The 11,443-nt window shown below is 39.9% G+C and overlaps 1 long non-coding RNA gene across 1 annotated transcript; it reads right to left on the bottom strand.

Annotated features, from left to right (window-relative positions):
* Positions 1-2,349: 2,349 nt before the first annotated feature.
* LOC130049501 (uncharacterized) lies at positions 2,350-3,136 on the bottom strand. The gene is made up of 2 exons (XR_008798028.1): positions 3,006-3,136; positions 2,350-2,402 (listed from the first exon to the last, which is right to left on the bottom strand). It is a non-coding gene; the product is annotated as an uncharacterized LOC130049501 (long non-coding RNA).
* Between the last annotated feature and the right edge of the window lie 8,307 nt (positions 3,137-11,443).

The raw sequence follows: 11,443 nt of genomic DNA, 5'->3' as shown, positions 1-11,443 counted from the left end.
TGCTCGGGCATTTGGGCAGGGGAGGGATCTTTATCGTGCAACACCTGCTGTGACACGGGACCTCGCTTTTATCCGAAGGACCGCCCTATTTAGTTGCCTCTTACAACAAGCAAGGTACCGGTACTGAGGACCTATTTTCACATCTGATGCCGAGCGTTTGGCAATGGAACTGTATCAGTACCTGTTTTACCGACTTAGGTCTATCGCGGCCGGGATTTGAACCCCGGTCTTCCGCATGCGGGGTAAACACCACCAAATATAATTATAAACAACTATTTTGATAAAACACGTTCTCGTCCGTAGACTTCAATAATGTAAAATGCTAAGGGAAATGAAAATAAATCAAGGAGTAATTGAAATCTTTTAAATTCTTAATGTGGATTATTTTCCTTTGTCGAATCCTTCAAAATGATATCACGATTATAGACCCCCCCCCCCCCCCCCCCCCCCCCCCATCATTATTCATTAACTAGATATGAACTATGGTCGCTATACAATTTGTCGGATTTGAAATGCTGTTTTAAAAGGGCAACATTATGTGGCAGAAACTTAATATGATATGATAGTCTTTTACTATTCCTTGAAACTGCAACGTACGCATATTGAATAAGAAATGACGTACGTACGAGATGACATTAATATGAGTAGTTTAATATTGTTAAGTCGTACATGTGATACTCGTGAAGGGAGAAGACGTTCACTGCTCTGCCCCGGATAAATAAGTCATTGTGACTGTTTAATAATGTTGTAGTTGTATTTATATTTATTATTTGGAAATCATTAACTCCCCTTGTTAATTCAGGTAGTATTTGTCAACTCAATTTTTATCAGGAATGGTGATTTCAGTACTGTGTGGGAATCTGGGTTAGGATAGGTCCTCAGTACCCCTTGCTTGTCGTAAGGGGCTTCTAAATGAGAGGGAGTGCGGAATTCGAATGAGACCATACAAACCGAGATACCGTGTCAAAACGGGAGGTTTGGCATGAGAAAAATTCCTCCCTGTTCAAAGTCCTTAAGCACAGAACGTATGCCCAATTTTTAAATGCTCCGTTAACCAAACTTCAGCATTTATATTCCGGGTTAACGTAACCCGTGCATCAACTCCAGCTTTAATGGAAGTTGGTTAATCTTCAGCCATGGCACTAACCAAACGCTCACTTCGTTGACATTGTCTACCTGTCATTATATCAGTATAACATTTCATCTATGATAGTATTACTATTAGTAATATGAACGGTGAAATTGGAATTAATAAACGTGCTTTTCCCCCCTTGAAGACTGTCCAAAATTTCATATCTATTAAAAAAAAATTCAGTTGCAAGATTGATTAATTGATTTTACTGTTTAACGTCCCACTCGAGAATGTTTCATTCGAAGAGACATCACCACTGCCAGTGAAGGTTAGGCCTAGCCTGGTGTTTATGGCCGTTGAGCAGGGAGGGATCTTTATCGTGCCACATATGCTTTGACACGGGACCTCGGTTTTTCCAGTCTCGTCCGAAGGACCGGGGCCCCCATTTATTCTTCTTTTCCGGCAAGCAAGGGGGTACTGGGGACCTATTTTAAACCGGATATCCACGGGATAGTTGGTAGAAAGTGTTAAAATTCTTAAATATATTTTATATGAAGTGAACCATATTTACTCTTGGGGAATTAATGTTTGAAAGACATTTTGGTGAAATTCACAATGTTTTCATATTACAAGAACATGATTGATTAAATATTGCTCAAAAATATTTCACTCGCATGGAGACGTCACCAAGACCGGTGAAGGGCTTCAAATTCAGGCCTATGTTCGGCGCTTACGGCCTTTGAGGAGGGAGGGATCTTTATCGTGCCACACCTGTTGTGACACGGGGACTCTATTTGTAAGGTCTGAGTCTCATCCGAAGGACCGCCCCATTTAGTCGCCTCTTATGACAAGCAAGGGGTACTGAGGACCTATTCTAACCCGGTTCCCCACGGGATCACATTAGAAAAATATATACCAATATATCCTATCGGTCACCTGAGGATCATATCCCATACATGGAGTCTCATTATGAAGTCTTTTTGTACACGTCTATAATCTCTCAAAATATGCGAACAATTCCTTTTAACGGAAGGAAAAGTGGAAATTTGAAGCAAATAAATCGTTTCTTTAAAAAAAGAAAGAAATTGTGGATGTAGGGATGACAGACGAAAGAATAACGACAATTAGTCTCTGGAATGACTCGGGTACGACCTTCGTACTCAATTTGTACTGATTTCCTTGAACTCTTGATTTGTTGATTAACTCGTTTGAGTGACTCGGGCACAACCTTCTTACTCAATTTGTACTGATCTTATTCTGTCACAAGAAAGACGATGTATGTTTCTTTACTTTTAATGGCAGAGAGACAACCTCCAGGGAGGGTAAAATACTGTAAACAAAAATAAGATCCTATTACAACAGGTTCTGCACAAAAGATAAGTGGCATGGTTTATAATAAACATGTAATATGTTATTCAGAACATATCTACACATTTCATGCTAAAGATATCAAATTTCAGTAAATCAAGAATAACATGCACCAAAAGCTTTACAAAGTTATCAAAAATCTTGAATTCTAAATACACACACTAGAAGACTTATAAAATATTGATACTGATATGTGAAAACTTAAATGTAATCATCACAACCTTTGAGAAAAAATTTAAACTGTGAGCAATTTACACAGAGCGATTTACATATCGAACACGTGAAAGGTCAATATATAGTACGTTCAGAAAATAAGCGAGCGTGCCCCATTTACACAGAAAGAAATAATAACAGCAATGAATAACATCATTAAAGATCTATCAGAGATAAGATAACCATGAAATATCAATTAATCAAATTTAGACAATATAAACTACCTGCATGTCATGATATACTGGCTGCTTATCACATCGGGGTCAACAAGTGTACAATAACAAATATGCGTATGCATTCTTAATATGACTTGCATTTAACATAAAAGTTAATAAAGAGATTAAAAACTTACACTTTGGTGCCATGAAGTTGTGGAAAGTTGGAAGTCAAAATGCATGAGTACGGGTACCATGCCGTGAACGTGCTGGGAGCTTTTTGTAACATACAAAACAAAACCAATCCCGGACAAATATAAAAAAAAAAATCCGGAATCCAGCACAGATCTCCTTAAACTCTTGATTTGTTGAATATCTCCATGGAATATGTAAGAAAAAATCCTTCTATGACAGCATTGTAATTGTGGTGATCCGGGTTAGAATAGGTCCTCAGTACCCCCTTGCTTATCGTAGGAGGCGACTAAATGGGGCGGTCCTTCGGATGAGACCGCAAAAAACCGAGATCCCGTGTCAGAATGTGTGGCACGATAAAGATCCCTTCCTGCTCAATGGCCAGAAACGCCAAGCATAGGCCTAAAAATTTTGAAGCCCTTCACCGGCAGTGGTGACGATATTCAATCCAACACATCCTTTTGCAGGGTCAGTCACACAACAACAATACTTGTTTAACTTCAATGTTAAACTTTCCACGAGGAGAAACCTGCTTCATTATGCAAATTTTAATGGTTATAAGGGAGAGGGCATGTCCTCTATGTTAACTGCATGCTGTGTACAATATTGCTTTATATATTACATGTGAAGTTGCTGCCCTCCATTTAACCCTTCGTAGTTGCTAATTGTTTGGATTATTGTGTATTTTGCGCAGTTTTTGTGTAAAGCTCGTGTTATTGAGGCGCTTGTGTGTGTTAGTTGTGTTGGTTGTGTTACTTTGTGTCAGTTTTGTGTTACTCTGTGTCAGTTTTGTGTTAGCTGTTGCTCGAACCATTCGCATGTCCTATGTCGAGTGTTTGTTTTTTACCCAAATTATTCGGCTGCATCAGACATTTGTTTAAAAACAGTCTGAGTTTTTTTTAAGGCGGTTATTCGATCGCAAGATAGTTTTGCGTTGGTGATAAAAATTTCCCAAGTTTTAAATCCAAGTTTGCTGCGTAATCCATTTGTGTTGTTATATATTGTTTCCGACTGCACTCAGTCATGATTGCCAGTTTGATACTCCTTTGGCATGTTTAAATCCTGTTGGTTGTTTTTTTTACCCATTTGATAACTAATGTCGTGAGTTTAGTTTTCATTTTTTTTATATAATGATAACATGTTTTACATACAAAGTTACATACATATATATACATACAGTGTTATACGATATAAAACGAATACAAAAATGTGAGATGGCACACGTTTGAAAGAAAGTCTTGGCTTCATTTGGCAAAGTATATTATGATGGGTTAAATCCCCTCATTCTAAGACACAAATTCAGTGTCTGCATGTCCAGTTTGAACTGTTCGATTTCGCGATCCACCTCCGCTCCCCAGTCTTCACTCATGCTACAGCGGCGAATGGTGACTCCCGCGTCCCAGTCGATAACTTCTGGTTGTTGTTGCGATTGGGGTTCTACATCCCAGTCTTCGATTGGGGTATCGAGATCATTGGAATCTTCGGCGGATTCGTCGCACATGGCAACCTGTTTGTACGCGTTCGCCAGTTCGGCAACTTGTTCACATAAAATTTCCTCGTCCCAATCTTCCCCGGCTGCGTTGTATGGGTCCTCGTAATACATTTCCTTGGGTTCTTCCATGTTGGGCCCCAGTGGGTAACTGTCCGTAAATCCGTTACGGATCTCTTTCCGTTCAAACTCTTCACATGCGAGTTCCTCGTCCCAGTCTTCTCCGGATGACTGGTATGGGTCCTCGTAATACATTTCCTTGGGTTCTTCCACGTTGGGTCCCAGTGGGTAGACGTCCGTAAATCCGTTACGATGTTTAGCATTTTCGGATTCAATGTTCATTTTACGGATTTCTTCCAGTTCAAACTCTTCACATGCGATCTGATCGTCCCAGTCTTCTCCGGACGACAGGTATGGGTTCTCGTAATAAACTTCTTCTGGCGCTTCCACCCTGTGTCCCAATGGGTATCTATCGGTGAATCCCGTAGGCGTCCTAGTGCTAGTTGTAACACTGCTAGCTCCCGTAAAGTTCTTAGTAACGGTGGTAGTACCACGAGATACCGTAGACTTCTTAGCCTTCTTAGACTTCTTAGAAGACTTACTGTCGGCGCTTGGCAATGTCGGCCAATCGTGCTCATTGGAATCAAACTGTTGCACATCCTCCGTATACCAATCATCCACGGTGGCGTTGTAATACATTTTGTGGTCTCGCTCCCACTCGGTGCTACTATCGTTTTCGAATGTTGCGTACATTCCATTAAACTCGTGACACTCCTTCTTAAGCAACATATTCATATCCATGATTGTAGTAATAAAAGATCCTGAAGCAATACTCTGTAGGTAAATGGTACTATTATGCTGGAAGGCAGAAGTTATGATTTTCTAATTAGACGAATGAAAGTATATATAGGTTTGCGGTCGGTGTTATGTCGAACGCGTTCAATTTTTTGGACCGGTGTTGGCGCGTCGTTGTTTGTTTGGCGATTGGAATCGTGACCAAATCGAGTTTTTTTAAGGTGCGATATCCCGCGTGGGTGTTTGATAAAAAAAATCTCCAAGTATAGAAGGCAAGTGTTGGTTTGTTATTTTCTGTGCCTGTAACAGAGCACGTTTTTTTTGGCGAATATCAATCCATTGTTTTGTGTGACAAGAATAAATCATTTGTTTTGGTTTGTAACAAGTTTTATTAAAGGATATTATGTTGCGTATGTACGTACATTGTAAATACAACAGTTTTTATATAGCAAGTGGTATATAACAAAGATACATATATAAAATAGACATGTGTACACAGAATTTGAGTGTTTTTTTTGAAGTCGATCATGCGTCCGCCACAGCCTCGCTTAACGATTGTTCTGCATCTGCGACCGTGTCCACTCTCACAGGTGGTTGTATGTCTGGCATCTCGATTATTTCGAAGTGTTCTTGGTCTAGCCATTCTGAGTCTTGGTATCTGTCTTTATGTTCTGTGCATGCAGACTCGGGATTGGCGTTGTTCACGTATACGACTTCGAAGTCGGGCGAGAACGACAGTTCAGCACACTCATTCGGCGCGTAATTAGGTTTATCGAAGCCTTGCGCCAGTGGTCTCCATGTCGGTTGATACACGTCTGGAGAGTCGTTGTCATCATTACTATCGGATTCCTCCGCGTGCGGGTTGTATCTGACACTATGTCGGTCGTCTATGACCACCGGTTGTGCATTTTGTTTGGCGTATTCATGATCTATGTCAGTTTCTCCGATATTGTATGAATTCATCTTGGTTTGTGCTTTTTGTTGTTGTGATATAGATATATATATTGATCGATTGGTGTGGTCTGATAATAATAATATAAAGTACTTTCAGAGGTATATATATACAGTTTAATGCGAGAACTTGTTCGTTATTTCTATCTGGGGAGAAGTTTTGGCGTATATTGTGCCGTACTGGATAACCTCCGGAGGACAGTAAGTTGCGGTATATAATATATATATATTATTGGAGAGGCACGGAGGGCAACTCCGCAGTTAAATAATCGAACGTGTTCTAGGCTGGGGGAAAACCCACTTTTGAAGAATCGAACGAGTTCGAGCTTTAGTAACAGCAGCTGTGGAGGGCCGCCCTCCGTGCCTCTCCAATAATATATATATATATATTACACCGTTAGTTTATGGCCTCCACAGTAAATCGACCGGTTGTAGTTTTGGGGACGATTTTGATGTTAAACCTCATGTTATTGAGGACCTGTGCATGGTTTTGTGCGTGTTGTGTGTAGTTGTCTAATACAATTTACAAGTATAGAACACAAGTATATGGTTGGCGTTTGATAAATTTACAAGTATAGAACACAAGTATATGGTTGGCGATTGATGAAGTTTTTTTTACAAGTCCACGGTTGATGATATAAAAAAATTGCAAGTGTATAACACAAGTCCACGGTCAGTGTATGATTTGATGATTTGATGGTTTGATAAAGTTACAAGTATATATATAACACAACTACATGGTTAGCGGTTAGATTGAAGTCGCAAGAAAAACACCAGTCTAGCGTTCATGTTCTAAGTGCGTGTTTTAAATGGGTCAGGTATAACCCGACTAGATGGGTGGTTCAACTGAGTGCACTTTTGAGGTCAAAGGTCAAATTTTAGATAGCTCGTACTAGGACTGTGTCTGTCGTGCTATTTCGTAAACAAAATGGTAACAACCACAAAGTCGTGCACAAAAGAGATAGGGGATATTCTCTCCCGGATTTTTCTAAGTATGTGTTGGTGTTTTTGAAATAATATCGCAAGAAAACGTAAGTCCAGAGTTGGTAAGTAAAGTTTCGATAAATAACCAAGTTTAACCACCAAAAACTACACACAAAAACAGACAACTAGTGCCTTTCTAATGGATTTTTTCTAAGTATACGATGTACTGTGGAGGGCACATAGTGACGGTATATAATATATATATATTATTGGAGAGGCACGGAGGGCGGACCTCCACAGCTAAAAGATTGAACACGTTCGAGGCTGGGGATTCCCCGTTTCTTCGTTTGATAATGCTAAAGATATAGAACACAAGTCCAGGGTTGGTGTTTGATAAAGTTAAAAATATAGAACGCAAGTCCAGGGTTGGCGTTTGATAACGTTACAAGTTCGTGCTTGACGTTTGATAAAGTTTTAAAAATATAGAACACAAGTCCAAGGTTGGTGTTTTAAATTGAGACCACAGGAAACACAAGTTCGGGGTTGGGGTTCTAAGTGATATTATAAACAAACACGAGTTCACTTTTATATATGCTAAGTGCGTGCTTTAACGTTTACAACTATATATCCCAGTAAATTTTAAATAAAGACGAGTTTAACCACCAAAACTACACACAAAAACAGACAACTAGTGCCTTTCTAATGGATTTTTTCTAAGTATACGATGTACTGTGGAGGGCACATAGTGACGGTATATAATATATATATATTATTGGAGAGGCACGGAGGGTAACTCCGCAGTTAAAAAATCGAACGAGTCCGAGCTCGGGATGATCTTCGTAGCTCTATGTTTCCTTTTTATACAAACACTCGCTTACTGGAGTGAAACTTAGACCTTTTCTCAAAACCCAGTGTGTAATCCTATACACACACACCTCAACAATAAGGAGTCATGTTTTTTTTAAGTTTCAAACATTTTATATAAAGCAATATCAAACAACATGAAATAAAATTTACAAGAACATATATACACACATCATATAGCATTACAGAAATCAAATGTGACAAAAGTTTATCGTCGGGGTCCCAATACACGCCTCAATCTTAACCGCCGTACGGGGATTTCTGGTAAATTGTCATTAGCATTATCGGCTTCGGTATTTTCGACAACAGCAGGCACATTATCATTGTCAGTTTTGCTAACAGCATCATTGTCAGTTTTGCTAACCACATCAGTATCAGTTACAGTTTCGCTAACGACATCAGTTTCGGTTACAGTCTCGGCTGTCTCCTCGACATCCGGATTCATCGTCTCGGCCGTCCTAGTATATCGTATCGGACGACCACGCCGACGACCGCCTGCTCCAACACGTCTCTTTCTGCGGGCAGGCGGGTTTGATTCTCCACCGATATACGTGAATGTACCATCGGGTTCCTCCCTCACGATCACATTGTCTGAGTCGTTATCACTGCTGAGATCTCTGTAGGCGTTGGGGTCGCGCAGCTCGGCGTGTACACTTTCGCGTAAGGCCATACGGATATCTTCGGGATCGAAGTCGTCATCATTATCATCGTCACGCTGGCGCTTACGACTGACCCGACCCACGCGACACACTGGCTTATCCTCGCGTGCGCAAGTGTATACGGTTGCGCACACACTACATTGGCACAAGTGGCCGCGAGGTTTAGACTGCATGTCATCGCCATCGTATGGAACGGGTAATACGTCATGACAAACGAATTGTATCATGGGTGTACACTTGGGGTACGATATATCCTGCTCACGGAACACCACTACCACGGGTTTGTGAGTTAAAAACATCAATTCACCATTCTTTATCTATTTTAGCCAAATTTTCTTTGAGGGCAGTATTATCCCGGAGCAGCGATTGATTACTAGACGCCGTGAGATCTAACTGAGCACCATATTCCTGCTTTTTGTTTTCAGACGCTTCATATTTGTGCGTCAGTTGACTAACTAGTTTCTGTAATTGTTCGATCTGTTGCTTATACTGAGTATCATTATTATTAAATCTACCATGTATCTCCAACAATTCGTCTTCCAAATCTTTATTTTTTAACGCACAAGCATCATACTCAGCCTTAAGCCTTGCACATACATTTGTAGATTTTTTTAGCTCCTCGTTCACACCATTATAACCTTCTATAACACTCGCATGTTGTGTCTGCAATTCTCGCATTTGTTTTTTAAGATTCGACATGGTCTCATGATATATACCGATTTCATCTTGATTCGATGCAATATGTCTCTTGTTGTTATCATTTTCTGATTGTAGTGCGGCCAGTCGCTCGGATAATGATTGTATTGTTCTCCCAAATTGGTCACGCTCAACTTTCAACGCATCATATTCGGATGCAGCGCGTTCCTTTGATAATCGTCTCGCACTTTTTGATCCGTTAAGTGCGGCTGTTAACGAACTGTTTTGTTTTTTTTAAGATCTGATATTTTTTGAGAATTTTTATCACTTTCTGCATCCACTAGATTAGTTTGTCTGGTAGCACTCAGTTTTAGTCTCTCATTCGAGGTATGTAATTCAGTCATTTCTTGACACACCTTATCTATAATACATTCAAGATTGTTTTCATTCATTTGTCGTCCACGCGACCGGTCACTGATGGATATAAGAATGGTATTCAATTTCTCAATACAATTATAGTGATTCTCTGTTTGCAATCGGTATGCTGCATTGGTATCCTCGCATTTGTTGTTTGCTTCAGCTAATGACAGGTTTAACTGATGGATACGCGCGTCTTTTGTTCGTAATTCATCCATCACTATATCACGTAGTTTGAAGGATTCGTTATCCGATATAGGTCTATTTAGAACTTCTCCACCGATTTTGCGTATGTATTCAACAATGTCGGCTTCGCTTTTGACACTCATTGCTTCACATCCAAGGATCGATCCGATTGTCCATATAGAATCAGCCTCGGCCATAGGAATTGTCATCCGGCTGCCTACATTTTGCACTATATTGTCAATAAGATTATTTAAGCGCAGCGTATACGTGTATAATCCCTCTGTAGTAACATAATTTGGTGATGCCTCGACAGCTATATTGTTATTATAGTACGTTCTCAAATCGACCAGTTTATTATACGCATTCATACATTCTGAGGCGCACACGTCAGTCGCTATATCTCCACCAATCAGATTAAACAGCATTCCATCTTTGCCAACCAAGGTTGCTATATTACTGTTAGGTGAACCTTCGTATAAGTACAAGATGTATTGTATAATTGGTACCGCCATCTGTTGAAGATGCACATATACCTGACCAGAGCTACCATCCACATTATATACTACGTTGTATTCATTTGGTGAATTTATGATTTGAATCATCGTATTCCTAACATTTAGGTCCGAAAATCCAAGTGTAAATGATGCGTCAAGAATTCGCTTGTTCGCTACCGCCACTCTAGTAATGCACGTGGCAAAAACTTCTAACACTCGATCTATGGTAACACCGTCTAGTTTAAACACATCCCCAAAAAAATATTTTGCGTAATTGTGAGATGCCGACAGACACGATAACGTGAGTTCCAGTTTTTCAATAACATGTACCATTTCGCAAACTTCGTTCGATAAGTCTATCGCGTCTCTAGGAGCAAATTTAGTGAATTCCGCAATCTGTTGAATGAGACCATGAGCGTCCGTTGGGTACTCTGTATCTTGTGCGGGATAACATATTTGCTTATGTAGCATTGATAACACAAGCTGTAAACGTTCGTCTAATGCCCTCATACAATTCATACTCACATCGTTACGGACTTCTTCGCGCACGAGGTGTTTTTGTATGATGCTGTCGAGCTCGTCTGGTCGATGAGTCCACCCAATAGCATATTCGTAAAAGTTCACGCTTAATACATCTGAATTAAAATTCAGATCTGGAAATTTTTCGATTTCCATATCCATTGTATTAGTCGCGGTTTTAACAATCTAGTGAAAAAACAGTAACAAACAGGTTTTATTTCTATCGTCGATACTCGATGTGGATAATTTATTAATAAATAATAATACAACACAATCCCAACCGTTTAGCTATACCAGCGTTGATTTGTGGATTCAATATCCGATGTATAAGAATCTGAATCTGAACCGTCGTCTGTAGGTTGTACACAGGTAGAATCTTCATGAGTATATGACATGACGGCATGTTTAACTTCATCGTATACATTTTTAGCCTTAAACATAGCTTCGACCATCATGCGGCCCTCCATGTCTTCAGCCTTAATGACAGTTGCACTATCTGAAGAGCACAC

Source organism: Ostrea edulis, chromosome 8 (genome assembly GCF_947568905.1).
Source record: "Ostrea edulis chromosome 8, xbOstEdul1.1, whole genome shotgun sequence".
Classification (NCBI taxonomy): Eukaryota; Metazoa; Mollusca; class Bivalvia; order Ostreida; family Ostreidae; genus Ostrea; species Ostrea edulis.
The sequence above is the reverse complement of the archived record's forward strand: the minus strand, read 5'-3'. Positions and strand labels throughout refer to the sequence as shown.